This window comes from Centroberyx gerrardi, chromosome 5, assembly GCF_048128805.1.
Source record: "Centroberyx gerrardi isolate f3 chromosome 5, fCenGer3.hap1.cur.20231027, whole genome shotgun sequence".
Lineage (NCBI taxonomy): Eukaryota > Metazoa > Chordata > Actinopteri > Beryciformes > Berycidae > Centroberyx > Centroberyx gerrardi.
The window spans coordinates 6824166-6849710 of NC_136001.1; the positions used below are offsets into that span (position 1 = coordinate 6824166).

The following is a 25545-nucleotide window of genomic DNA, read 5'->3' on the forward strand; positions in this document are numbered from 1 at the left end:
TACGTGTGTTGCTTACTGTAGTACTCTCTGTACTGCAGTATGGCAGAAATATTTGTGTATTTTAACACTTGTGTGGGTGGGTGTCTATCTGTGTGGCTATAAGTGTTGCTAGATAGCTGACAAAGATTGAAAGATTTAAGATGAAGTTTGATCTCTGTGTTCATGTATCTTCCAGAAATAAAGAAGATAAATGTTTGATTATGCTGTTGCCATGCACTTCTATCTTCACATGTTACACTGCATTTTCAATAGTTTGGTGTGGAAGCGTTGCATAGCGTCTACACATAGGAGGCAGTGTGTGCTGTCAATGAAAAACATGCCGACAGCATTCAGGAGCAGAGAAACAGTGAGCTGAAATGTAAAAGTTGGACTCCAAAATGATTGTTAATCCAATCATTACCTTCAGTTTATCATTCATTTTCTCAACCAAGGACTCAGGTTACCTACTGTCCTTTAAAAAGTACCATAATTAGCTTTCACTGTGGCTATTATCAATCATTTTGTAAGTGTGCGTTCTCTAATGATGCAGATCTCAATGTGAAACCAGACTCTTTCGCTTTCTGTTTCTGTTGAGGCTTTGGCTTTTGTCTGGCTGCAGGAATGCCAGTCAAACCTCTGTTGTTTCTGTTATTATGATAACCACATCACACAGTCACACAGTCATTAGCCAGAAATGCAAAGCCCGGGACTGAGCATGCAGTGAACTCTGCAGTGGGAGCTGTTAAAAGCTGTGTTCAGAAGCTTCCCACTGCCCCTCAGAAGGTTGTATATACATTGTGAGAGTCCTTGAACTTGCAATTAAGCTGAAAGTTGTCGTCTCTGCGAAACTCTCTAGATTAAACTGCTGGGAGAAACTGTGATGTGGGATTTTGAGGAAATGAGTTTTTAGGTTTGTGTGGGACAGCTTAATTGGCTCTGATGGGCCGTCCTTTCTTTCTTTCTTTCTTTCTTTCTTTCTTTCTTTCTTCTTTGTCTCTGACGTTTGATATTTAAATTCAATTTGTAAAGCTTTATTGCTGCTTGTTTGTCTGAATGCCTGTATATTGCACTGCACCAACCTCACCAAGTCAAATTCCTACTATGTGAAAATGAACCTGGCGAAAATAAATCTGATTCTGATTCTGTCCTATAGTGACTTAGAGTCTCTCTGTTTAGATTTTTATTGACTAAGTTGACTGATATGTGCATTAATTTCTGTATGTTACATATATACATTACTGTATATAAATATATGCATGTGGTAAAAGTCCTCTTTACACATTTATCCTGCATCTATCCCACTTTAGTTATGCAGACAATTCTTTATTTAAAGTAATAATCTGTGACATTTTCATATAAATAAATGTCTGCTCCTCTCTATTGCTGCTTGATAAAACACCACAGTGATCCGATCTATATCCAGTTCATAAATCTTTTCCACTGTCTGCTCTAACCAGCCGGTGTCTGGTAGCTCTTTCCTGGGAAAAATCCTCTGCCGCACAGGAAGTGATGCGTTTTACCTTTCCGGTTTGTTTGGAATCAACAGAAGAAGAAGAACTGGGTAGTTAGCATGAGCAGCGATAGCCACCATGGCTGAACAGACAGAGAAAAGAGAAACTCAAACTGCAGCAACAGAAAATCCAAGCTCCGCCCCCACTGTTTGATTGACAGGTGATCTCTGGGAAGTGCAGTGAAGAAACACCACAGTGAGGCTGAGGGACAAAGATGGAGACTGAATTTAACGGTACATGGTACACCACTCTGATGTTACACAGTAGAACCACGTCAGTATGTTGCAACACAAACCTCTGGTGTTTCTCAACCTGATTATTGACAAAACTCTCCAGTGTGATGACAGACAGCTGAGCAGAGAGCAGAACATTATTTTTCCAAACCGTTCCTCTTGGGGATGGAGCCAAAGTGCAGCAAGCATGCAGTGAAAAATTCTACAATGATTACACCTGTATGTATATGTACATGTATATATGTATATGTATGTGTATTTATACTGCATCTGTATATGTATAAGTACTATATATGCAAATATGTACTGAATGTGTATATGTAGGCCTACTGTATATGTATATGTACTATACATATAGCCTACAGTACATACATATCATATACTATTGTATATGTATGTATACTGTATATGTGTCTGTATCTGTATTTGAACTATATATGTAAATGTGTATATATACTGTATATAGCCTACACACACAAATGTATATCGCTTGTATATACTATATAGCCTATGTATATGTACTGTATATGCATGTGTATATCGCGCCATACAGTATATGTAAAATATATGTACTGTGTATGTATGTGTGTGCAGTATTTGTACAGTATATGTATTTGTGAATCTTGAAATTGCTGGATCTTTAATCTAAATCTTGCACCCAAACATTCATTTGATATTTCTGCTGCTGTCTTTCTTTTCTTTTTTAAAGCTGCATTAGAAGTTTGCACCATCCTTTACACGCTGCTGAGAAACTTTCCCAAACATAAAGAACCCATGAAGCCGTTCGAGTATGCAATGTATATTTTCAAAAATGCATGGCCATCAATCAGGGCATAAAGCAGCAGTGTTACTGATGTATGTGGTCTGAGTGAGAGCCAAGTTCTTTAGTTTAAAGCCAATCTGCCAAACATGATCCTCGCCAAGCGGAGCGGAGCGGGGGGAAGGGAGAGAGAGAGAAAATAGGAGGAGGGGGGCTCCTGAAACATTTTAATTTACAGCTTTGAAAGCCAGCAAGAAAAAAAAAACACAACACAGGAAAAGTAAGCAAAGGGGAGAACGAAGAGAAAGAGAAGAGAGAGAGAGAGTTGGGGGGAAAGCGGAGAGAAAGGAGGAATTTAAGAAGAGTGGAAGACAGTTACTGGGAAAGAGAGGAGGGGGGGGGGGAAACAGAGTATCCCCGAGGGAGAGAGGGAAGAAACAGAAAGAGAAACGAGAGAGAGAGGGAAGATTTGGCAGAGAAAGAGACGGCATACTAAGGAGAAGGGAGTGCAAGAGAAAGAGAGACACAAGGAAGGAAGGAGGGAGGAAATGAAGAGTTTAGAGGATTGAATGAAGAAAGGAGGCGTGGTGCAGATCAGCTGGGAGAAGGGAAGATTTGACAGAAAAAGAAAGGAGAGACTAGAGAAGAGTGGAAAGAAGGAAGAGGAGAGAAGAGGAGTGGAGAAAGAGAGCAGAGAGGAAGAGTGGGAAGTAGCGAGAGAAGAGTTAAAATAGAGCAAGAGTTGGGAAGACAAAGAGTGGGAAAAGCTGAGAGAGGAAGACAAAAAGAAAAGAGTTGAGAGAGAAAGAGGGAAAAATCGATAAGAAATTGAGTGCCGAAAGAGGACAAAAGGAAGGTAAAAAGAAAGAAAGAGCAAAAAAAGGGTTGAGAGAGAAAGAGTCACAAAAATAGAGACATGAAATAGATGAGAAATTGAGAGCGACAAGTGCTGAAAGAGGAAGAAAGGAAGGTAGAGAGAGAAAAAGAAAGACCAAGAGAGGACTGAGAGAGAAAGGGGAGAGGCAGAAAATGAAATAGATAAGAAATTGAGAGTGACAAGGAGAAAGAGAGCAGATTAGAAGAGTGTGAAGAGCTAAAAGAGAAAGAGAGAAACATTGAAGAAAGAGTGAGAGAAGAGTTGAGGAAGAGAGAGGAGAGGCAGAGGGAGGGAGAGGACGGGGGAGAGAGAGAGACAGAGAGAGAAAGAGAGAGAAAGAGAGAGAGATAAAACAGAAAGAGGGGAACCTCGGCCGTGTTTTCAAACCCTCCCGAGCCTCGCTGCAGAGGAGCGGCGAAAACTGAGCGCTATCAGGACCGAGCAGGCAGCTGCCAAGCCCACTGACACACACACACACACACACACACACACACACACACACACACACACACACACACACACACACACACACACACACACACACACACACACACACACACACAGAGCAAAGCAAACAGAGGAGCTCCCCAGCAGCGTTGGATATGACTCGTCCGCTGAGGCAGTTTGGTGTTGTGGAGTTCGAGTGACGCTGGGAAAAAACAGTTCTTTATCCAGCAGGTAAGGCTCATATTGTTTCTATTATGGTTGTTTCTATCATTATTATTATTTGCAGTGCAGGCAGTTACTGTTTCTGAGGCTCTTATCTGCAGTGAAAGCAGCGGTTCAGTGTCGCGTTCAAGGTCCATTGGACAGGGAACACGCCTGTTACTAGACACACTGGCTGCTGTGGGGATCGAACCTGTGAGCTTTCAGTTAACGGGACAGTCGAGCCACTACTAGGGATGGGACAATATGTTTATCTCACGCTACGATTCGATATGCGATATGGGGTTCAATGACAACAAAGTCTGACTGTGCAGAATTATGTTTATTTCTGAGCCACACTTTCTAGCGATGGCATTGGCTCGCTAGAATGTAAACAACAATTTAAAAATGTAATAAAGAAAAAAAGCAAATGATATAATTTGGATGGAGAGCTGGTGAAACTGTGATGGCCAAGTGTCTCATTTGTGATTAGTACAGCAGAATAACGTGGAGCTAATATCGCGATTCATTTTTCTGCCCCACAATACGTATTGTCACATTTTTGTATTGCAATATATTGAATTTCGATATATTGTCTTCATCCCTAACCACTAGGCATGTATGCACTGTTTTTAGCATTAGCCCAAACTTTCATTAATGCTAGTATATTTACTGTATTTAAAATATTGAGGTGTTTTTGATATTTTACAATATCAATAGTCCTTTTTCCCAGCATTATGAAGCGTTCTCTACATGTTGCAGACAATCTCAGCTGTCGATAACAGTGGCATAAAGTGGCAAAATTGGAAGTTTGAGTTTCTGTGATGATATTCAGGAGGAAACATTTAGCTGAAGATGCTTTCTGCTTCTATTCAGGCTTCTGCTTGGTTTTCTGATGTGTTTAATGTCTCTCATTTACTGTACTATCATAACCATATAATACATTCATTAGACAGAAAGAGTGTGAATGAAAGGTGGTGAACTGTAGAGTTTGACTTAGTTTTCAGACACAAGTGAGCATGATTTTTGGTTCCACCCGGCTATAGTGGATGAAAATGCACATACACACACACACACACAGTGCCGGGCCGGGCCGGGCCGGGCCGGGCCGGGCCGGGCCAGCAGGCAGGTTCTCCAGGTTTACCGGCTTCCTGCCTCACTGCTGGACAGGTTTGGTCAGAGCCATACACACACAGAGTTCGGCTACTGCTGTCATTTTCATCTCAGCTGTACTGCTCCACTGCTGTTGCTAAGTAACATGTGGGAACTTTTGCAATGTTGGTACTTTTTTTTTTGCAGCCGGAGTTTCTTCGCTGTAGAGAAACAGCGGTAACACGATGTCACTTGAACAAACTCCTTGTAGCGACGGCTCTTACCGTCTGATCAGGTTTACAGCATCGCTCACCGCCTGTTAGTCTGTTCTACTACTGTGTTCTATTCTATTCTATTGTGTTCTACTGTGTTCTATTCTATTCTATTGTGTTCTACTGTGTTCTATTCTATTCTACTGTGTTCTACTGTGTTCTATTCTATTCTACTGTGTTCTACTGTGTTCTATTCTATTCTACTGTGTTCTGATTTGGAATCCTCTGCTCTTTATGCATCACACAGTGCCAGTATCACACAGTACAGCACTGCCTCTCACATACTATTGCTTAATTCTATTCTATTCTATTCTATTGGAGTCTGGCTAACTAGATAGAGTGATGATTATAAATTCCTCTTCTCTTCATCTCTCTTCTTTTCTGCTGTTCCCTTCTCTTTTACTCTTCTCTTCTCTTCTGTCTTCTCTTTTCTCTCTCCTCTCCTTCTCTCCTCTCCTCTCCTCCCTCCTCTCTCCTCCTCTTTTCTCCCCTCCTCCCTCCTCTCCTCTCCTCCTCCCTCCTCTCTCCTCCTCTTTTCTCCCCTCCTCCCTCCTCTCCTCTCCTCCTCGCTCCTCTCCCCCTCTCCTCTCCTCCTCTCCTCTCCTGCTGTAGTTTCTCATGAACTCTCAGTGAGAGCAGCTCAAACTGACGAGCTGCCAGAGCAAACATCAACACAACAAGCAGGGTCAGGATCTCTCTCTCTCTCTCTCTCTCTCTCTCTCTCTCTCTCTCTCCCTTCTTTCTTCTCCTCTTCTCTCTTGTATCTTGTTCGCACATTCTGTCTATTCCTCTCCTCTCTCTTCTTATCTTCTTTTTTCACCTCTCCTTTTCTCTTTGTTTGTTCTATTCTCTTCTTTTCTTAACTCTTCTCTTTCTCCCTGTCTCTATGTCTCTCAAATTCAAATTTGCTAGGAAAGATCTTGCCATGTTGCCAAAATCAATACAGTACATCAGTTACAGATCGACATTTTCACATTGAAAGCTCTTCCTCCTTGTGTCAGTGTGTATCTCTCTCTCTCTCTCTCTCTCTCTCTCTCTCTCTCTCTCTCACACTCTCAGTCTGCTGAAGTTCAAGGTTCCTTGGGTTCACAGCTCTGCCAGGTTTCAACTTATGGTGTGTGTGTGTGTGTGTATGAATTAATGTACGCTCTTATAATGATTAATTACATTTCAATACACTGTCTGTAATGTTATACTGTCCTCCCTTTGTGTAGACACACACACTCACTCACACACACTCACTCACTCACTCACTCATACACACACACACTCACGCACACACACACACACACACGCACCCACACACACGCACGCACACACACACACATACCAGAGTGGGTCATAAAGTGTTTGCAAATAATTCCTGCTGTTTGTTTTAACGTTCTTGGGGTTCCAGGTGGGTGGGGTTTGACAGCAAAGTGTTTGGAAGTCAACTCATGTGCTGTTACAGTGATTGACAACTTACTGAACCACTGTATGAATTGTGCTGAGGTACATAAACCCCGCCCATCTGGTACTCCAAGAGGATTAAAACAAACACTAAGAATTATTTACAGCTACTGTTTGACCTAGACTTTTACATTTTTGGGCCATTTATTGTTAAATAGGTGTATATTATGACATGGGAAATTAAGATGAAAAAGTCCACAAGATGAAAAAGTCATTTTTAATTTAATTGCGACTAAGATTTATTTTCTTTCATAATTTACAATGAAGAGTGGCAGGAAAGACAGGGAGATGAATGGGATGGGGGGATCTACATGGGTCATAACCTGGAAGTCACTGGTTCCATTGTGATTGAATTAAACAGTAACAATGGTGGCAAAGTGTGTGTGTGTGTGTGTGTGTGTGTGTGGCTGTGGGGGGGGGGAGGGGGGACACTATGAATGGTTTTGACATTACGAGGCTGGACGGAGAAGCCTTTGCTGTCCAGTGAAGTGTGTATCTATTTATTATTTACTGGTTGGTTGTAATTGATTGAGGCATCAACAGATCTGGACACAATATGGATGAGTCTGACCATGATGAGGATCATACTGGGCGTCTCTGTGGTCTAATGAAGCATGCAGCTGTTTAGTATTCACTGGTGTCGTGGTGTCACCGGGTCACACACTGACTGTTGGGGTGTGTGTTCCGAAAAGGGGTGGGGGGGGTCCTTTGTACTTTAATGAAGTGTGTAAGTGCTTCTAAAAAGGAGGGAATGGTGTGTTTTTGTGTGTGTGTGTGTGTGTGTGTGTGTGATATAGGAATTGGGGGAAGTGGTCTTTTGTGCTCTAATGAAGTGTGTAAGTGATTTGGGAGGAGGTGGACGTGTGTGTGTGTGTGTGTGTGTGTGTGTGTGTGGTTTAAGAAAAGCTTTGACAGGTATAGAGATTGCATGAAGCTGTCTTTGTGGTCTAATTAAATGTGGTACATGTACTTTTTTAATATCAACAAATCATTACCACATTAATTTTGAGACATTTCCATAATTACCGTAAACAAATTAGACAAATGAGGTAAAAATTAGGTAAAACTTGAACTTTTGGACCCACAGTGCATCGTTTGGCTTCAGAACACTTGCATTAAGCTGTTTGGACTCCTTCTATGGTCATTTTTGTCATTTTTGTAACTCTAAAGAAACAAAACAGTCTCCATTCACTTTGTTTTGGGGAAGCAGCAGCTAGTTTGCTGTGTGTTAAATTACTGTAACATACAACTGACATGAGGGTGAGCAGATAATGACTCAATTTATGGGTGAACTATTCCTTTAAGGTCTATACCACTGGCGTGAAATAGAGGCTACCAATCATCTCATTTGTTTACTGTAATCATATCAAGGTATCACAACTAATTTGACAATGATATGTTGATGGTTAAAAATTTACATGTAGCACCTTTAAGTGTTTTTAAGTGAAAGTAGAAGTGGCGTAGAAGCACTGTGTTACACACTAATATTTAATCTGACTGTAATAATAATGATCCACAGTTAACAGCTATATATCTAAATTATTAAAGTCTTCTGTCTTCTCACACTCTGGCACGCATTCATGGAAAGTCCAGCAAGCTGCAATCTATCTGACTGGGAATTAGCTCTGTGTGTTTATAGTGTGTGTGTGTGTGTTGCGGTTTGTCTGAGTGTATATGAGGTTATATGTGTTTGTGCATATCCATATGTCTTTGTGTGTGTGTCTGTGTGTCTTTATATGCCGGTGTGTGTATGTTTGTGTGTGTGTCTGAGATCTGTATGTGTTCAGGTGGTTATGCATTTGCGTGTGTGTAGGTGTGTGTGTGTATGTGTGTGTTTCTGTTTGTCTGAGTGTATGTAGGTGATGCTGTGTATGTATACATATCTGTATGTTATTTCATGTGGTGTGTGTGAGGCTGTGTGTGTGTGTGTGTCTGTTTATCTTTCCATTTGTATTGTGTATTTGACATTGTATATGTGTGTGTGTGTGTGTGTGTGTCCATCTGTAAGTCTTTCTGTGTGTGCTTGTGTGTCTTTGCGTGTGATGTTTTTTTACTTATTTTGGTGTGTGTCTGGTTACTTGCGTGTCTCTGTGTGTGTGTGTGTGTGTGTATGTGTGTGTGTCTGCATGTACTTGCATATGTTTATATGAGTGTGTATGTGTGGATGTGGAATGTCTGCATTAGGTGAAACAGCTGTTGGATGAATCATCATTTCTTATGGAGGTGTGTGACATGCACTAATCTGAAGCAGTAACTGTGTGTGTGTGTGTGTGTGTCTGTGTGTGTAGATTCACAGTCTTAGTAATTTATAGCAAGCTCGTCCTCTGTCAACAAAGCAGCTCTATTCCCTGATGCCTCCCTTTCCATTTATTATCCTTTAACCCCCCATACGCACACACACACACACCTATGCTGCTTCCAATTAGTCACATCACGTCATCCAACAACTGCTTTACATGGACACACACACACACACACACACACACACACAGCTTATCTTATTGCCCCATGCTCTGTGAGACCTTGAAACCAGACTCCCAGGTTCAACAAGCCTCTGGAGAAATGATGAACTGAAAGAAAAATCCATTCCTCCTCTTCCACAGGAGAACTTTTTTGGAACCGTTCCACAGGAGAAACAGGAACATTTAAACTATTTATTTCTGGCAGTAGGATGAGTGGTAAAGCTGTTGGTTTGCTAACAAATAATCAACAGCGGGTTTCAATAGACAGCAGTCGTCCAAAAGATCAGATTTGATGGAAATGTTACAACATCTCCAATACGACGCACTGACAGGTTCAATTCTTTCCAGATACATTTCTTTAGGTGGACCAATATCGTCTTTTGTGTTTTTCTCTGTTCACATTTTATTTGTTGTTGAATGTTCACATGTGAATGTGGCTGCTGTCCTCTCTAGGCCACCGTAGCTGATTTGTGGAAGCCTATAACCTATTACACAGTGTTTGTGATGGCATATTGTGATTTTAAAATCAAACAAATCCTAGTAGTGCAAGTGAGTTTTTATTTTGCATTTAAACTAGTTTAGTGTGAGAAGACGACAACAAATTATGACAAAAACAAATTGGGGGATGGGGATGGAATTTAGTTTTTGGATTGTTCAGCTTTAATCTAACAAAAGTAACAATTTATCTTTTGATGGGTAACTGTAATATTAATACAGAAATTGAAACAATAGTTTGTTACACTCCTCATTACTGGGAAAAGTCATAATATTAGTCCTACTTGTTACTGAGTGGAAAAGCCAACGGTTCTTTGGCTTTATTTTAGATTTCAATATAGACAGTCAGTGATATCCATAGCCCCGATACTTTGGATAGTAACGGAAATTAGATTAAGATTTTTGCGTATCACAGAAAATTGGAGTAAACCAATGCAACCCATAGATTTTGGTGTCAACATCATGAATCATCATGACCTTTTATAAAAGACAGGTTAAAAAGCTCAGGCTCCACACACTGAGCTTCACAGGTAGTTTATTATAATCTATTGTAGGTGTTCGAATAGCTTATTAATACTCTGTGAAGGGTTTTATTCCAGAATGCTTTACATTTCTATTTGGGGAAGAAAATTGCTACTTGAAATTGATCAGTCGGTATTTCAAAAACAGATGATTCTTCCCTCAAAATCATATGGATTTTGCATGTAAAGGTCTTTAAGGTGGCTCATAATATTTTCAGGTACGTGCTTTACTTTAACGACAGAAATAATTCATTCAAGTGTAGGCGTAATTTCTTTTTCAAATGGTGGATATCAGATTTTGGAAGGAAAATTCAATTGTTCCATTACTGCTACAGGGAAATCTGTGTTTTTAAGTGTTGAGGTAGGAGTGAAGACAGAGACAGAGACAGTCTTTTGTATTAAAACATCAAGGAAATTGGCCTCTCATGAACTTGGCTTTCTCCCATAGTATGTTCTTTTTAAATTAAACAGGCATATTGTCTTTATATGTGCAAGGTAGTTTATGCACATTCTCACATGCTGGCAAATCCTTGACAATAAAGTTGAGATAATGAAACAGAAGAAAGCCGCCCGCTCCCTCACTGGTTTAATCAGCTCAACTGGTCCATCCACTGGTCTTTGTCAGGCATCAACAGATCTGCAGCCCACACATTGTTTTCAGCTAACTGCCATGATGACATAATCCTACACCCATGTTAATCACAGTCAGAAACACTCTATTGATTCACCAAGTACAGTTTATGTACAGGAATTTGCCCTGGAGACACTGATGGTGCAACAAAATATCAACAGCTCATACTGTGATTCCAGTCTGGTCTCGTGACATTTTAAAGCCACTTTTACGCTGGTAAAGTGGATTTGTGGTTCCACTTGTTAGCACTGGGGCTAGTGCTTTTCAATGGGAATATGAATTAGCATCCGGTCCCAGTGAGACCCAGTTCCAGGTGTGAATGTGCAGGTAGAACTCCATATTTACACAGTGGTCAACATTTTTATCTTACAAAAAGCACAAAAAACCTCCATGTGTTGCCCAGGCAAATGTGTCGGCCGCCAGTCATCATAACATATGGGCAAGTAATGACCTTAAGTTTAGCTTTAGCTAGCTAACTTATTGTTGAGTTATAGCTGCTGCTGCTGTAGACGTGAAATGGAATCATTTGTCTGAGGACATGTTGCCATGGAAACAAACAACTCGGACAAGAGGCTTTCTACTGCGAGTGAAGTTTTCATTTTGAGATTTTCGTATTTAATCATGACCAAAACCTTAACCCTAACCTTTACTTGCTTAAAATTAACCGTTATGAAAGCAGTGTATCCAATTCCTGCTTTTGTCACATAATCCTTTAGTGGTGAAGGAATGTAATCTTCACATCATTTGTGTCCACAACACCTAAGATGGATTTCAATACATAGGCTATACATGTCGCTCCATATACATACATTCATCATCGTCATCATCATCATCATCATCATCATCATCATGATTTCTTTGTACAGCACTGTTCAAAAGTGTTGAGCTCTAAAAGTTGCTGAATAAACCAAAAAAAGACCTTTCACCCAGTGTGTGGAGTCGTTTTCCTATTTTAATGTTCAGAATAAGTTTTGTATTAAGCTTAAGGCTTCCTGGCTCAGAGAGCTGAAGAACCAGCCATGTATTTGTGACCTTGTGGATTTTTAACTCCCATATTTCTTGTCACTCTTCATTGCTCTATACTCCCTAATAAAGTAGGAATGCCATAAAAAATATTCTAAAAATAAGTTGTCCGGTTATGATCCCCAGCAGTATAGGCTTTTTACTTTTGCACAGAAGGGGGGCCTTGGCTTTTTTCCCTGTAGAACACACTCTACTCTTAACTCCAGTGAGCTCCTTTATTTGCAAACAATTTAGAAAATAGTAACTGGGTCATATGGCAATGATGGTACCCACTCCCAGTGTTTAAGTTAAAATTATTTTAATTAAATGGGTGGAAATAGTTTTGCTCAATTCTTCAAAAACAAATCTCAGATGTCACTATTTTGTAAGCAAGGGTCTTAAGAAAGCTAATAAGTTGATGTATTGCACAGTAAATTTAATTTAATTTTGTAGCCAGCAATCATTTTGTATGAGTCTTTGACAAATATTTCATATGGTGTCTGTTTCATTTTGGAATGAAACTCTTCAATTCCTCTTAAAATTTGGGCCGTTTGTAACTTACTGCCACTGCCCAGAGAGGGAAAATATTAGTTTAACACAGCATTAGATGGCTGTGACAGCTCCTGCAGTAAATCACAGCCCCGGGGGTCCAGTCCAATAACACAGAGCGCAGCCCAGACAGCCTGCCTGCACAGCCCCTTAAAGCATTTTAACTGGAGAATAAACCAGGACTCACTGCTCGCCAGTCACTTTCACTGTTTTACCAGCCAGTTTTGTCTCTGAAATAGAGAAGAACCTCCAAAGAATGCTTGTTTTCCTGTCAAAGTGCCTGGTAGAGCTGATAGTTAACTATATGAGCATTTGACTGGTGACTGGTGGTAAATGCTTAAACCACTGGAAGTTAAGTATTTTATAAATAAAGATCAGAGGTGATTCAGGGTTTAGGATTCTGTTTTTGGACCTGAGGAGTTTCATCTTTTAAATCCCTTTTTAACACACTTTTACAGATGTACTTTTAGTCAGTTTGTTTTCATATATGACTTTTATTTTTCAGCAACCCGTTTTATGAGAAGATTATACAACAGGTAGTTGTGGTCAAGAATAGTTCCAGAAACTTTCCAATCATGCTGATAATTCCCATAAAACAACCATGTTTTATCTAAAACAAAATGGAATTGGTTGCTCCTTTGCTAACCAGGAAGCTAGTTAGCTTGCTTTCCCCTGTTTTTATATTTATGTATGCACACTATTTTGAAGAAAACGTTTCCAGCAGTACATATACATTGGTAACAGTTGTATAAAAGCTATATATCCCATGTGGGCTTTCTTTTTTTTTTTTTCTTTTTTGGGTACAATGCTGAACAAGGCACACCTTGTACTTCGCCACATTACAATCACAGTACAGAGCAGCACTTTGGGTATTACTGCTATAATAAACCAGGGTCGGTTACTCCTGAGTATTCCATAAAGGAACAACTGTAGTTTTACTGCAGCACAATGGAAACTCAGTAGATCAGATTCAGAATGGTTTAATGGTTTAATCGCCGAACCTGAAAAATGTGCATTAATTTGTCTTGGTGACGTTGTTGCAGCAAATCCAAAATATTTCTGTAAAAAGAGTGAGACAGCTCAGGAATTTGCAAGATATTATAAGCACTTATATACACCGGAAAATGAAGAAGTAAACAAATAAGAAATTCACCAATATTTAGGAAAAAGAGCAGAATGAACAGCTGATAAAACCAGTAACAATAGAAGTAAAGGAAGCTGTACGAAAGACTAAAGGCAGAAAGTGTCCAGGTAGCAACAGGTTCACTAATGAATTTTATGAAGAGTTTAATCAAGAATTATCCCCTTTCTGTGTAGAGTCTTCAGTTGGGCATTGGAAAATAGCGCCACGGATGCGTGTTAACGTCTGACAGTTTCACAGTTCATGCTGACACACACACACGCTACATGTATGACAGGACCTCACACACAGGGCGAGGGGACAGTGCAACACTTCTGCACACATCACTCCACACTGTAAGGTCAAAGCCCAGCGAGTTCATCCAGGATCCACACTGATCTACAAGCCCCAGGAGTCCAATCTAACAGATCAGACTGAGGCTTCAACACTCCACCTCCTTAACTGCTGGCAGCGACCCAGGGTCAAAGGTCAAACCCTTGTTTTTATCCCTGACAGGTCAGCGGTGTGTTAAAACTACATTCCAGACACAATCTAGCTACGCAGAGTGATTTATAATCTCTAAGTACTATGTATGTGTGAATGTATACGCATGCCTGTTTGTGTATATATGCATGTATGTGTATGTTTGGGTGCATGTGTTTGTGCATGCTTGTGTTTATGTATGTTTGCTGTGTATGGTTTCTATGTTCTATATATACCCAGCATACTGGTGCCACAGTATGAGGCCTTAGAGCCTCAAGATAATGTGCTCCTTACTCTGTCAGTCAGACTCAACACATAACATAACATTGTAGAACTGAACATAACATAGTGGAACATAACATGACATGACAGTAGAACATAGCATAAAATAGTAGAACAACATGACATGACATGACAATAGTAGAACCATAGAGATATAACACTAGAGAGGACATTACGTCATAGACTGTCTTACCGTAGATGTCTTACATCTTACCTGGGTCCAGTTTACCAGCAACTACAACAGCTGTCTATGGGAAGCAACCACTGTTGTCCTGATCTGGACCAAACTGCTGCACTGAAAGGACCAAAGAGACCAGAGAAGCTGCATCAACTTCCACACGTCAGTAGAGTAGAAGATAGAGGCTGTTTTATATGCTAAATTTAACTGACACAACTTAAAACACAACATGTCTGGCTAGTAGTAGCCAACAGACTGGAGTTCTATTTGAAACAGTTTGTAACGGTATGTGTTAGCTAGTTAGCTGTTAGATGTAATCTTTACATTTCAGCTGTATGTTAGTTGGCTAGCTCTCTGCTGCCATACAAACACGTTGTTTCTGAGAACAATCAGCACACATCATTCAGCATTATGTCCAACCAGTGTTTAAATTCTACTGTGGCAGGTCGCCACCGTAAAGTCGCGACCCGCCATGCTAAACATACGTTCTATAGTGTTTTCTATAGTATTTGTATAGTACTCAGTAGCGGCACCGCTGCTGAAAATGCAGCGATTTTTTTAAAATTAATTGCAGGCTATTTCTGCCAAGACACACCTTAATGATGGAAGTGACACATAGTGGCGTGTGGTGGCAGACAGAGAGGACATTCATTTGCATATCTGTATAGGCTACTGTGGATTTTAAGTTGATTCAAGTGTAGAGCTGTTTGTTTTTACTGTAGTAGCCTACTTGTTTACATGATGGCATCTATATAAATTATTTCTTTATGGATTGTAATCTTAATTGTAGGCTAAGATGTCATGCCAATAAAGTAAAAAAAAAAAGTGAGGGCTTATGTCCATTATTACCTGCTTAAATTGGCTTAAAGCTGTCACACTAACCACTTAATGGCATTACATTTGCCTTTTATTGTATATTTTATCTGGGTGTATTGTTAGGTGTGTTTCAGTGATGTGGATATTTAATTGCTGCCAACATCTGTCTATTGCTACAACAACAGATCATTTGGGGGTTTTACATTAAAAATAAGCAGATTTTCATATATACTCTTAATACAACTACTCAGTACCAAAGAGTACCAAAGAAATCTGAGAATTATAAAGTCTTCTTGAAAATAGGATTCATAGTTTCTGTAAAGTAAATGCACTATTAAAATACTTCTAGAAGATAATCTTTATGATTTAAAACATAATTACTTAACATAGTTTAGCTATTTTTATCTACAGACTACAAAAAATGCTCATGTTTGGTACCATTTCAGACAGTCACAGTTGTCTTGCATACAGTGAGCTAAATAAAAAGTAGTAGTGATGTCTCAATAAAAAAATATTAGCATTATAATGGCAGCATAAGCCACTTTCACCATTGATTCCAATGACAGTCAGCTGAGAAGTGTACCCAGGTAAGATGGCTGCCATATGGTCCCATTCCAGAATGGGAATTCTCTATGACATGTCCCCTCTACTGTTATATCTCTATGAGTAGAACAACAATAGTAGAACATAGCATAACATAACATAACAACATAACATGAACTGAACATATAACAAAACATCTGCACAGCACAAAACAAAACCTGAAATTATGCAAAACTGCAGCCATAAAAACATCAAATCCAGCTGTAAACATCAGCCTTGTTTATCCAAACCCCAGGCTGACTGGTAATCTGTAACATTTTCACATAAACACATGTCCGTTTTTCTGCGCTACCAGTTCAAGCTTTTACATTTGCTGTTCTACACACTCGGTGTCAGGAAGGTCTTTCCTGGTAAATCCGGTGCCAAAACACCACAGCAGTCACCGCTTATCGCCACAGATGTCGCCAAAAACAACAAACACAAGATTTTGCGGATTACCACTTTCTGGTTGTGCGTTTCACTCTTGCATCTGTTGAGTGCCGGGTGCTACAAGTGAAACATATTTGAACGTTTAGCACTTAAAACAGATTTTCAATAGTCTGAGCAGCAGGGGCCATGACCACTGCTTTCCCAACGCATCTGGTTTTTGCACTACAGACTAAGAGAGTTTTGCCTCCCTTTTTTCTAGCTTCACAAGAGACTTCACAAATCAAGACTGAAGTGTTAAAGATTGTATCAAGTGAATAGCAAGTGTTGTGTTTGAGGGTAGATTTTCACATTAGCTGGCTGAGCCTTGTTGAGCCAGGCCGCCCCCCCTGCAACTGTCATTTCTGCGAGTAAAGTGCTTAGAGGCTCAGGAGGCAGAACAAGAATTTCCATTTCACACTTGGGTGAAATTCCAGATTGGCTGGGTTTGCACCACAGGGCCTTTCAATGGCCTGCACATTAGGCCAAGTAAAGTCAATCATGTGAAAGGCAAAATACGGGAAAAAGCTTCCCTCCACATATTTACAATTACATTTATATTTTAGGCATTCAGCTGACACTTTGCATAAGTCACATAGTGCGTAAGTGAAAACCTAGAATAGATCATTATGATTCCAAGTGGCCTAATAATAAAGAAGAGCAAGGAACAAAAAAGTCCAATAATATACAATACGTGTGGGGAAACTTAAGAATTCATAGTTACGCCATTTGGCAGTTGCTTTTATCTGAAGCGCCTCACAGCACCATGACTGCATACATTTTTACATTTTTAGCCTGGGTGACCCTATTGGGACTGAACCCCCCAACCTGGCAGCGTGAGCGCCAGTTGTGAGCCAGATTTCATGTCCCTCGGCCCGCTGAGCCACTGGGAGACTTGTCTCTGTGAAGCCCTGCATGCTGTGCTACATATACGCCTTCGCCCCATTTTCAGATATCAGGTTTCCCGTTCCATAAGGAGCGCCGGCTTCACTGATGCAAAGTAATATCTTGGCCGCTGGACAGAAATGTAGAAATTAAGCTGACATTATACAGACACAGAGGTTAAAGGAAGTTGAGAGGGGGTTCTTTTTTTATAGGTCTGAATATAAATGAGCGAATTTCCCAGTCCCTTACTGTCTTAAGATAACAGCCTCCATCTGCAAATGGATGGATTAGGGGTGGCAGGGTGAGAGCCTCGCTGCCGAGTCACAGTTTTAATTGCTTGAGACTTGACTTGATGCATGAAGACTTGAGACTTGACTTGACTTGTACTTTGATGACTTGAAAAGGTTTCTAAAGTCTTGACTTGAGATCTTGTGTTTGTGTAAATGACTTAGATTGAAAGTGATGAGATTTGTTCCAGCAGACGACTGAATTTAAATTGTTTTCTGAATTTGTATGGAATGATTGGATTTACTGAAGTTGAAACTGATTGATTGTATTGATGCAGTTTGAGTTCCTCTTTTCTCTGTCTGTTCAGCCATGGTGGCTATCGCTGCTCATGCTAACTACCCAGTTGTTCTTCAGTTCATTACAAATAAACCAGGGCCCAGTTTCTAGGGCCCAATGCTAACATCAAATTAGTTCCATAATAATCCATTGGACAAAGATGATTTAAGCGCTAAGAAGCTTTTGGGAACTCGGCCCAGAAGCGTAAAACGCATCAGAACAGCAAATGTAAAGTTTTCATGAACTGGATGTACAGTAGGTTGGATCACTGTTGTGTTATATCAATCAGCGATACAGAGTAGCAAAACAGACATTTATTTTTATGAAAATGTCATGGATGATTACTGTAATGACTCTGCACACTGTCATTGTTGTCAGGTCACTGCCTTGTGTAAAGAAATTCAGCTGAGGAGTTGCAGATCAAGTTTGTTGATGTCATTCAGCCGCTCCTGACGAACCGAACGGACACCAACTGACACTGTCATTAAATTATGTAACAACCGATTAGTCACGAAGCTTCAGCTTTGTGACTAATCGGTTGTTACATAGTGGCTGAAGTGAGAGATCAAGTCTCTACTTGTTCGGCTGTAGTGGAGCTCCTGCTTTCTATGCTAACAGATTGCTGCTTTGAGAAAGAATGCATCAACATGAATAGTGTGAGATGTGATTTCCGCTGAGGCCTTTGTGTGTGTGTGTGTGTGTGTGTGTGTGTGCTTTGAGTAGGGGCTGTTCTCTGCAAGAGCGAACCCACTGGCCTCACTCCCTACAGGGCAACTGGGTATCAGATGCAACACACACACACACACACACACACACACACACACACACACACACACAGGGTTCCACTTTGTGAACTTTACTCTTTTATTTCCTGGTTGGACCCAGGGGTGTGTGTGTGTGTGTGTGTGTGTGTGTGTGTGAGTGTGAAACCTGAGCAGCTCAGAAGAGAAAAACAAAGGATAGAATAAAAAACGATAATAAAGGGGCAGGTGGATGGAGACACAGATGGATAAATGGACAAATGTCTGACAGTCTGGATGAAGGGAGAGACAGAGGAACAGTTTTCACAGTTTTCACATCACTATCTAAAAAAATTCATGAAACCACTAAAGCAGGGGAAAAAATGGGGTTGATATGTTAATGCAGAACACGGGCCAAATCAGATAAACAGGATGTAAATATTGATGGAAGACAAAGAGAAAGAGAGTGAGAGCAGTTAAGGCATGGCTATTGCTGCTCATGCTAACTACCCAGTTCTTCTTCTTCTGTTCATTCCAAACAAAAAACGTAAAACATATCACTTCCTATGTTAGCAGAGGATTTTTCCCAGGAAAGAGCTACCAGACACCGGCTGTTTAGGACAGACAATGGAGAAGCTTTATGAACTGGATATAGGTTGAATCACTGTTGTGTTAGAGAGATAGAGAGGAGCAAAACAGATATTTATTTATATGAAAATATCACCGATTATTACCATAAGGTCCAAGAGGTTAGAGAGATTAGATTAGGTTAGATCAGATTAAACTTTAATGATGGCTGTGGAGAAATTGGGTCGTTGCAGTAGAAGTGAACGGGATAAAGATACGAATAGAGCAAATACAGAATATTGAAGATAATACAAAGAAGATATTGAGGATAATGCAACAAATAATTACAAACAAAGATGGAGGCGATATAGTGACAGAACTGGTGGTGGTGGTGGGGAGAGGGGAAGGGAAACTGAATCGGCGTAACCCGGCTCAGTTTAACTGGTGATCTAATTCGATCCTAAGTAACTTTCAGGCAGTAGTTTAAAGTGGTCTGAGCCCTGAGCCGCTGTAACAAGCCCCTCAGGCGCCATATAGATCTGCAGCGTGCATCCTTCCTCATGCTCTGCTGGATCCATCAGGCTCTCGGTCCACGGTGCACCTCGTTTCTCAGCTAGCGGCTCGCAGCTCTAAACAGATGCTTTGGGGAGACATTGACTCTTGCTGTTGCAGAGCGACTACTGAAACCCTTCTTAGGCATGGTGCTTTAGCTAGAAGCTGGAATAGACGCTGAAATATATTTAAAGTGTAATTAAACCCCAAGCCCAAATCTGTGTAAAGCCTGACATCTAAAGGTAAAAAGCACAGATCTTAAAAAAAAACAAACACAAAAATAACCTGAAATATCTCACCTAACCTTTAATAATTACCACAGATACACAAGGACAGGCTAAGGCAACAAGCACAGATCCTGTGCAGACCCACGGCATGTGTGTTCAATTCTATGCGCTGAAGCACTGCGACACATGACAGTGCCACGTGACAGACATGACATGATGCGCACATCAAAGATCAATTTAGATCAATTTCTATACACTGACCAACTTGATTTTGTGCCTCTGTATGGGAAACACTGCATCTCACAGTCAAAGACGCCCTCTAGAGGCCATCTGACGAAGCGCATCATCTCACTAAGCGTTACCTGACTGACTGACTGACTGACCTGAATTTGCCTCATGATGACCATGGCTGCGCCATGGGAAAAAAGAAAACAGTAAAAAAAACATGCTAGCGTGGTATACACTCGTCCTCAAACCATGTGTTTCTATTTTTCTGTCATGATGTTAGCCATTTCGACTTTCACATAGAGTGTCTTTTTCCGCTGCCAATAGACAGTAAAAGGGTTAAAAATAATAACTTTGTAATGTCAAAAAGCTTACAGAGTGAGTTGTAGCATCGCTAGCGAGTTAGCTGAACTCCGAGGCTACCTGGTCCATTTCGCTCACTATGTTTTCAGCGTTATTTTTTCTTCAAATCCCACAATCTCCATCCTTACTGCTCATGTTTGCTGCATCAAAATATTGCCCATATATCACGGCCTTAAATTCTAACTAGCTTCCCTCCAGTAGTTTGTCTAAGCCCCAGCGAACTGTAATGGGACCCTCAGGTACCGTACACGTCTGCTCTGAGCAGAGTCCTGCCGAATCTATTAGTGCCTTGAATCAACAACGCTGTCCAGCGTACCGTCTGCAGAACATGGACAGAAAGAACCCACAGACCCGTTCAAATCAACCTGCTTGAATGGTCATTCATCTGGTTATCAAAGAGTTGTCAGTGTGCTTAAAGGACAAAAGTAGCACATCCATAAAGTAGTATGGCAGAGTACTCACTTTTCGGGGAAGAAAAAGATGCCAGTGGTCAATGGCTACTGTATGTAAATAGTTGTTAAGTGTGCACCCTATAGAAATAGTTGCTTGCAATAATTACTGCCTGTTTGAACTTCTTTTCTGTGTGCAATAGCCTAAACCACAGCACAGAATTTCAGAGGTTGTGTAGTTGTTTGTCTGTATAGTGAGATGCCCTTCGCCAGGGAGGCAGGGATGACAAAAAGATTCAAATGGACATTGGCTATACATGTAAATAGTTAGCCTACTTGCAATTATCATTGTTCCTATACTTCATTTTTTGTTATGTGAGCAATTAATTAAGCATAGAATTTCGGAAGTTGTATGGCTGTTTTTTTTTTTTTCATTTATAGTGTAATGACACCCATGCAATTCATATGACAAAGGCCAGATAATTCTGGGTTGAAAATATACCACACGTGACAAATTAGGAACGGTTGGGTCTAGCATGAGGTGATATGTATGAGTGTTGAAAACTATTCATTGTCCCTTAAAAAACACTCAGGGACAGAGGCTAAATAAATGGTTACAGCTCACTGGGAAACACCTGTATGTCACTTCATTTTGGCTTCATCCAACTAAACACACTGTTTTTTTTTTATTTTTTATTTTTTTTTATTTCTTAGTTGATTTGACATTCCCACACAACAGTGATGCATAATTGTGACAGTTTATGGCAACAGCAAGAGAGCTGAGGTTCTCCTGTGTCCTCACAATGAGCTGCTATGCACAGGAACACACAGGCGCTCATCTGCATAGGCAGACTGCAGAGGTGAACCTTAAGTCACAATGGCTGAGGTGATGAAGCCGAACATTCCATGGACAATAAATACCAACACAGCGGAAATCGTAACCTCAGGACTTTTTTCGACACAACCTACAAGGAATCTGAATCTGACTTACAAGTTTGATGACGGTAAGTAAAGACTTTAACTTTCTCAAATTAATATTAGGAAATATTATCAATGTAAAATAAAAAAAATAAAAAAAAGAAATGTGGCGAAATGTGGGGAAGGTAAAAGGGCACCTGGGGAGAAAATGGGAGAAAAATGGGAAATTATGTAATATATATATTTTAATTATCTGTCCAAACTAACCCAGACTGTTCAGGGTGATTTAGTGTACAAGTGCATGCTTGGTACCCATTTTAGTGCGTGTTGGCCCAGTATGGGTTATCCAATCTATAAGCCACCTTGATTCTCAGGTTGAACTGCACTACATGTCCCATGATGCATGTCAGTCATAGTGTTAACACAGAACTTGAGTAGATATAATGTAGTTTCAGTAAAAACAAAGATTTGAGTGATCTACCCTGCCCCCAACTTCACACACACACACACACACACACACACACAGCCATCATTCCTAAGTCTGTGTATTTGCAGATTGACTGAATTTCTAATAGACTTACTTGTCACTGGTCATTTTAGCTAGGTATAGGCCTTTTTAGCCCTTCCCATAATGCTTTGCTTTACCAGTCGTTCCGCTCAATACACCGCCAGCTGACTGCCGTTGAGTCGTACTGAAGAGTGTAATACTGTGGCTGTAACTTAATAAAGTGCCTATAAACAACTAAATCAGAGTTAATGTTACTTGATTGGACATTTCCAACTCGTCAGTGGAACACCAAGTACTTTTAATCAAGATGATCAACCGGGACAAACTTATTTCAGATTAAGAGGTTGTAATCACCGACTTGTGGTTGTACTGGGAAATTAACTAAACTAAAAAATAAATATGAGTAAATGTTGCCTTATAAGTTTTCAGCTGTCATTGTATTTATCGATCAACTATTTTTTTGCGAGTGAAAATTTCAACATACAAGTTCACATTCATTCTACAAGTTCTCAGATCGCATTCTACAAGTTCTCAGATCAAGTCTACAAGCTCTCGGGTTTTGCAACATAAATACCTTCATAAGCATTCCCTGCACTATATTGGGATGTAGGTTGTGTTTGTGAGACATGGAGATGAAATGAAATGACAATTAACCATTATTCTTCTTCTACTCTTCTCTTCTTCCAGACGCTCATACTGAGCAAGGACTCCGTCAGGAGGGTCCTCAAGGGGGCACTCTTACAGGAAGACGGCCAGCGATACAGCTGTCGAGCAGAACGCAGGCTAGTCTGGAGTCGGCTGATCAATTTGATCAATAAGGTCAAGGTCACCAATCCAGACCTGCGCTTCACCAACAATCCAAAAGAGGCCACGCTGCATCTCAATGTTGAGAATGCACTCTGGATGTTGTCAACTGACTACATGACAGTAAGGGATATGCTGGAATACGCAAATCCATCCAACTCCGGATCGGCACTTTGGGATAAGTTGTTCGTTGATGTACCTTCCCGTGCACCCCAGCCATCCCGTATCACCCAGGCCTCCGGTACCACCCAGGCCTCGCGTACCACCCAGGCCTCGCGTACCACCCAGGCCCCGCGTACCACCCAGGCCTCCGGTACCACCCAGGCCTTGCGTACCACCCAGGCTCCGCGTACCACCGAGGCCTCGCGTACCACCCAGGCCTCCGGTACCACCCAGGCCTACCACCCAGGCCTCATGTACCACCCAGGCCCCGTGTACCCCCCAGGCCTCGCGTACCCCCCAGTTCTCCCGTGCCTCTCAGGCCACCGGTACCACCCAGGCCTCGTGTACCACCCAGGCCCCGTGCACCACCCAGGCCCCATGTACCACCCAGACTCAGCGTACCACCCAGGCCTTGCGTACCACCCAGGCCCCGTGTACCACCCAGGCCCAGCGTACCACCCAGGCCCCGTGTACCACCCAGGTCTCCCGTACCTCTCAGGCCACCAGTACCACCCAGGTCTCCCGTACCTCTCAGTCCTCCGGTACCGGGCTGACATTGTTACAGTTGAAGATGATCTGACCCCTGAGCATGAGCATGAGGCTGCCTCGACGTCCGCTGTAACAACTGTTAATGAGGACATTCTGGATAAGGACTCCGAGTCAGCCCTCACTGAGTTGGCAAACAAACTCAGGGCTGCCACTGAAAGAGCCGAGGCCAGCATGGATTTGATGGAGAAGAAGTCTCTTATGGCCTCAGACAACTTGGCTCCAACTGAGAAGGCGGCAGATGCCACTATGGACAGCAAGGTGTCTGATACCCCTGACCTTCCTCCAAGCAACTTGGCCACAAACTGCCTGGGCAAAACCAACAGCAAGGCAGTTGAGTCGGATGACAGCCAAGTGAAAAAGCCAAGGGCAAAAAAAGAGAAGGGTAGCACAAGATTTTTCAGAGGACTCTGGAAATTTCTGACCTTCACGCCTGATATTGAAGACGACCATGCTGACGCTTACTTTGCTGAGGACTTTGCTTGGGACGTCACTGTTCAAGCTCCCAGCCAGAGGGAGAAAACAGACGGAAGAGGACGATGCTTCAGGAGATTCTTCTGGAAATTTCTATCCTTCATGCCTGACCCTGAACAGTAAGACCACTAAGCTGAAGTCACTGTTCAAACCCACAGCCAGAGAAATTAAGAAAACAGAACGGTATCAGAAGATTTTCGGAGGACTCTGGAAACTTCTGTCCTGCACGCCTGGCAAGAACAAGAACAGGATCTAGAACAAGAAGAGGATGATAACAACTACAGTGGAGATTAACATCATAGAACCATATCTAGCTCCATCTGTTTCCCTCTTCAAAATAAAAATTACTTTGTTGGTTATATATTATTTTATTCATTGCTTTTTAATATGCTGAATTTACAACCTAGTGCACTATGATGGTGCATCAATGAGACATCATCTTAAAATGTAATATAATATAATATTGAGTGTTTCAAAAGTATATATACATGTATTATTACATGCATACATGTATTCTATATTTATTCTGTTCAAAAGCTTTGTTTGATTATTTTTATCATCAGCAGCTAATTATTACATTTAATGGGGACTATTTAACTTTTTCCATTACTGCACACTGGTGGCAGTGACAAGGCAGAATCAGAGCGGGTGCAGCAGAAGGAAAACCACTCTCAGATTGGCCCGGTCGGCCAAAGGTGCTACTGGAACCGCAATACCGTCACAACAACACTTCCATGTTGATTTTTTAATTTGAGACCACTTGGCCAATAAACGTTGGTTAGCTATAATGCTGGGAGGAAGATGTGTTAGAAAAGAAAATCTCTGCAAATGGTCAGTAAGTGGTCATGCAAGCTATGGTATTAGGAGATGTTGGAGCTGAATTCATTTCAAAACAACAGCTGCATATTCACATGAACAGGCTTAAGGTGTTTGCAGACTGTGCCATTTTGTCCATCTGAATGCTGTCCCAGACACATTTTTCACATCTGGGAAAAATCTTTTGTCTTCAAAGATGGTTAGCAGTCTTTGTTCATTCAGTGGGACAAGGTCAAGATCAGCCAATCCATGGAACGGCCTCAATATGTAACCTACAGTCTGACAGGCTGATAATCAAGATTTTACTTCACTCCAATTGCGCAGTCTGACATAAAGTGAACGCAAAAGATGGTTACAATCCCACAGTCTGCAAAAAGCTTCAGCTATGTAGCCCCATTCACACCTAATCATTTTTTACTCATTTACACTTACTATGTCGG

The 25545-nt window shown here is 41.1% G+C and overlaps 1 protein-coding gene across 1 annotated transcript in view; it reads left to right on the forward strand.

Moving 5' to 3' along the window:
• Positions 1-3831: 3831 nt before the first annotated feature.
• The window catches only part of ripor3 (RIPOR family member 3), a 78551-nt gene continuing 56837 nt past the window's right edge, over positions 3832-25545 (forward strand). The window contains exon 1 of the mRNA XM_078283601.1: positions 3832-4038. The gene's annotated coding sequence lies outside the window, so the exon portion shown is untranslated. The remainder of the gene's footprint in view (positions 4039-25545) is intronic.